This window comes from Onychomys torridus, chromosome 12, assembly GCF_903995425.1.
Source record: "Onychomys torridus chromosome 12, mOncTor1.1, whole genome shotgun sequence".
Lineage (NCBI taxonomy): Eukaryota > Metazoa > Chordata > Mammalia > Rodentia > Cricetidae > Onychomys > Onychomys torridus.
This window is the reverse complement of record NC_050454.1, coordinates 66660288-66665803: the sequence shown is the minus strand read 5'-3', so window position 1 is coordinate 66665803 and position 5516 is coordinate 66660288.

Here is a 5516-nt window from a genome sequence, read left to right as displayed (position 1 = left end):
GAAGATGTCATCTCCCAGCTTCCTGCTCTGGCTGCCTGCTGCCATGCCCCTGCCAGTATTGATTCTCCTCTTAAAACCACAAGGCAAAAATGAACTCTTTCCCCATCTATCACTGTCAGTCACAGTATTAATCACAACAATAGAAAAGTAACTAAAAACATTGGTCAAGGAAGGCCATTACTGAATTTAGTATACAAATTTACTTGACCAATTTCTGCTATGGAAGTACGTTTATCACATTCCATCAAGCAAGTTGGGCTTCCTATCTCAGCATATGGAAAGGAGAACTGCACTCCAAAGTGAAACTCATAAATTCACGAAATTCAAGATACCTGAGTGATCTGCAGCTTCTCAGAGAAAAAGTTAGATCTCACGTAAATCTGTGCAACAAATAAAAACACACAACTCTTGTGTTCCTAGCATGAGGAAAGTTATGAGGGTGGGGAGAATTTGCTGCAAAAGTATCTAGTGCGGATCTAGAGAATTCTTTTTTTTAATAAATAATTTTTTTCTTTATTATTATGTGTTTTAAATTTTATACATCAGCTATGGGTTCCCCTGTCCTCCCCCCTCCCACCTCCACCCCCACCTTCCCCACAGCCCCTCTCCTCCATTCCCATGTCCTCCAGGATCAAGGCAACCCTGGGGATTCATTTAAACCTGCTAGATTCAGTAGAGGCAGGTCCAGTCCCCTCCTTCCAGGCTGAGCAAAGTGTCCCTGTGTAAGCCCAAGGTTCCAAACAGCCAGCTCATGCACTAAGGACAGGTCCAGGTCCCACAGACTGGGTGCCTCCCAAACAGATCAAGCTATTCAATTGTCTCACTTATCCAGAGGGCCTGCTCCAGCTGGGGGCTCCACAGCCTTTGGTTCATAATTCATGGGCTTCCATTCATTTGGCTATTTGTCCCTGTGCTTTTCCAATCTTGGTCTCAACAATTCACGCTCTTACAATCCCTCCTCTTTATCGACAGTTGGACCCCTGGAGCTCCACCTGGGGCCTGGCTGAGGATCTCTGCATCTACTTCCATCAGTTATTGGATGAGAGTTCCAAGACGACTGTTAGGGTGTTTGGCCATCTGATCACCAGACTAGGTCAGATCAGGCTTTCTCTCGACCATTGCCAGCAGACTACAGAGGATATGTCAATAGAGAATTCTTAATATGTGCATTTTGTACTGATGGTGTTGAGAAAACACATCTTTGATTTCCAGTCTCTTCTCATATATTGATATTGAGAATGCTGGGGACTTTTGCACTACTCCTTCTGAAGATTGTTGTTACACCTTTGTTTCAGGGAGCCTCATTTTGTTGCTTACTCCTAACTTGGGAAGTCTCCAGTAAATTACAATAATGATTACTCCAGCTGTTTCCAAAATTTGATGCAGTAGAACAAAGACACAGTCACCACAATCTCTGACTTACTGGGGCATGACTTGGTTTTATTTGCAGTGACCAGTAATATCATTTTATTGGTCTAATCTAATTATTCAATGTGTTTGCATAGCTTTCATTGTGTTTGCATAGTTGAGTAGATATTGTTATTTGAGTTGGCACTTCAAGGTTTTGAGGTGCTAAAGCAGATGTTAGACATGGTGGAAGGTAATTAGCCCAGTCTGGATGTCACTGCCTCAATTAGTAAACAAGATGGCAACAAAGACATATGGAAGGTTAATGGCACTAACAGCGCTCAATCCATTTACCTAGACCTTACCACGTGATTCTTTTCTTTATTTTTATTTTATGCGTATGAGTATCTGTATGTATGTCTGTGTACCACATGCTTGCATTTCTCACAGAGGCCATAAGAAGGCCTCACATCCCCTGGAGTTTCAGATAGTGCGAGCCACCCTGTGGTTGCTGGGAATCAAACCTGGATCCTCAGCAAGCGCAGCCAGTGCTCGTAACTGCTGATCCATTTCTCCAGCCCCTTACTGTGCAATTCTTCAGTGCCTGCTGGGCAGGAGGGGAGATCTTAGACCTTAAGTTTGGCCTGAACACCGGACACATGCTGGATTATTGGTAGATGTGGCCCAAGCAGAGGCATAAATGGATGCTTCGTGACCACTCACTTTCTTGCTCCTCTGTGATTGGTATGAAGATTCACCCGTCTGGCTTGCTCATGGATCAGAGCTGAGTTGTTCCAGACCTCCCAGTCAAGGGTGTTATGATCAACCATTGGCAGCCACTCCCGGATACCAGAGGGAGCTCAGCTGTGTCCAGAAGTTCTGGGATGAACCCAGCCTAGATCAACAACCCAGAGGCCCCTGGGCAAATTAAATCCTCACTGTTTTAAGTTTGAGGTGGTTTGCCACCTAGCATTCTTGTGGACAACTGGTAGAGATGGTTAGCATCTTTTTTTTTAACCCAAACCATGTATATTATTTGCAAAGTATTTTCTTCTTAATAAAACTTGTGGTTTTTTTTAAAAAAATATTTTTATTTTATGATTAACTCAATTTCACATATGAGCCAAGGATTCCCCCATCCTCCCTGGTTTTTTTTTTTTTTTTTGTTGTTGTTGTTTGTTTGTTTTTCCTGTTCAGTATCACTTCACAGACTCATCCATTTTCCTCATCAGTGTGTCAGAATGGGCCAGAGAGGAACTTCAGGGTATTTGAAGGCTAGCTGCTTATAAGTACAGGAGTGTAAATTAGAAGAGCTTATGATAATAAAGATTCTTTACTGGAATAAACTTCAATTAGCCTTGAACACTCCCTGCCCCTTGTCCATCTCTCCTCTTCCTTGTAAAATGCATTTTTTAGCAAAGGATTCTGCTGAGCTGGTTTCGCAAGAATATTCACCCTTGACATCTGGTTGTCCTTGATATCTGTTCCTCATCAAGTTTCTTATCCACTGTCATCCTTCAGCAGATGTCTGGACTTCCTGGTCTGAACTCAGCAAGAATCCTATCAGGCTGGTTTTGCCAGAATCCCTCTCACCTGCTGTTATGGTTAGAGTGTGGAATATCCCCCAGGCTGTATGTTTTATGGATTTGAACACTATAACTAGTTACACTCTTAGGGAGATTATTGAACCTTTGGGTGTTAAGGCCTGGATGGAGGACGTGAATCTGTAGGAGTGGGGCCTTGGGGATTATAGTCATCATATTCCCTCTTCTTCCTGGTCCAGAAGTGTTCAAATGTGAGCAAGCTCTCTACTACAGCTGGGAGATGTTCCTTCTACCATGTTTTTGCTGCCACGACTGACTGTGTCTTCCTCACTTTGAACAAAAGTGTGTGTATATATATATACATACCTTAAACTGCTTTAGTTGGGTTATTTCATTACAACAAGGAAAGTAACTAATACAGCAATTGTGTTAGTTCCTTTATGTTTTTACGACAATTTGAGAGAGAGAGAGAGAGAGAGAGAGAGAGAGAGAGAGCATCTTACAAGGGGAAAAGATTTGTTTTGGCTCAGTTTCAGAAGACTCAGTCCGTGATCTCTTGGCCTCATTGCTTTGGGCCTGTGGTCACATAGTACATCCAGGTGGGAGCATATGGTAGAGGAAGTCTGTTCACGTTTTGATATCTAAGAGCGAAAAGAGAGAGTGGAAGCCAAATTTCCAATATCTTCTTCAAGGGTACTCTCCTCCAGGATCTTGCTTCATTTCATTAGGCCCCAACAGTTAGATGCCACACTTCCTGTCAGGTGGGGATGAATCTTCAGTGATATGTATTGTTGACATGGACAAGCTCATGTCAAGGACTCCAGTGCCTCAGACCCATGGGAATGCCAAGGCTTTTTTCAGGTCATTCCCAGTGGAATGATAAGGCCATCCAGTGGTCTGATACAAACGTTGACATAGATATTTTAAGATTTCTAGCCTTAAGAAAGATGAATAATTCCATTGTGATAATTGTGCACTATAATATGCAAGTACGAATATACTTACATAGATAGATTTCATTTGCTTTAAATTATTGTGTGTGTGCCCATACATGTGCATGCATGGAGCACACATGTGTGCTACAGTATGCATGTTGAAGTCAGAGAACAGCTTGTGGGAGTCAGTTCTCTCTTTCTGGCTTGTGTGTCCTAGGGATTAAACTCAGGTCATCAGGCTTGGTGGCAGGCGCTTTTATCTGCTTAGCCAGCTCATTGGCCTCTCGTGCTGATTAATGTTAACAGCAGACAGACATAGCCTCAGAAATAGCTGAGATATGCTGGGCAGTGGTGGCGTATGCCTTTAATCCCAGCACCCGGGAGGCAGAGGCAGGTGGATCTCTGTGAGTTCGAGGCCAGCCTGGTCTACAAAGCTAGTTCCAGGAAAGGTGCAAAGCTACACAGAGAAACCCTGTCTCAAAAAACAAAATGAAAATAATAATAAATAAATAAATAAAATAGCTGAGATACTACATGTAATGGTGTTTAGAGCCACTAAACTTTCTCCTTAAAGTCTAAAAAGAAAAGAAGAAAAAAAAAGAACAATATTAAATGTGAGTGAGAGCTGAGAGCTAAGGTGAACTCATATAATATGGACATATTACCAGACAATCTGTGTTCATTTGCTCTTTGCTCTTAACTATGGATGTGGATACACTAGCTGCTTGAGCTACTTATTGCCTTGGCTGTCCTGAAATGATGTATTATAACTTGGAATTGTAAGCTGAATAAACCCTTTTGTTTCCCATATAGCTTTTGCCAGGATATTTTAACACTATAGTTAGATTCTTATCCAGCATTAATGCCTTCATTTAGAACTCCATGTATTCATCTGAGATAAAGTGATCAGGAAGACCAAAAAAAAAAAAAAAAAAAAAAAAAGCAAATAAAAATTATCATCCCAAAAAATAGTGTCTGAGTGAATCATCTTCTTAATACTATTCTGGGATGCATCATCGCTCCCTGCTGCAGCTGGGCCATTTGGCAGTGTGAGGTTTGAGGTGACTCACCTGAAAATTGAGCTAAAGGCAGACTAAAGAAGCTGGCTCACCTGAACGTATTATGTGAGACAGGCTGTAGGTAAAATGTGTCAAGATGTTCTGCCTCCTGCACGCTACTTTTCTTCCCTCAAGACTGACCTGTTTAGAAAATTTAGAAACTTCCATCTCATGATCTGATTTAAAAATGTCTTCTGTATGATGATCACTGTGGACTACAAGCACTACCAATTTGTGGGACATGAGCCACCTACATTTGTTCCTCACAGAAATAGCTGAAGATATGTCTAAAAGCAGGACATTGTCTCTGGAAAGTGTGGGATGGCACTGTCAAAAGCTGGGAATTTGGGCTCCTTCCTTTAATTTTTGATGTAGCAAATGTTAAATAAAATGTTTTAAACTAAATTAAACATTAAATTAAATGTAAAAAAGCAAATAAAACAAGGCATGGAGGGCTTGGGGCTGCCTGATATCTTCAGAAATCCATGTGTGATTTATCAGGAGGCTGACATGTCCAGCTAGGGGAGATGTCCTCAGATGGGGAAATGCATGGTCTTGATTTCCTCAGGATTATGTGCTCAATAACATACAAATATGTGGGACTGGGGATTTCTGAGCTCAAGCAGAAAGCT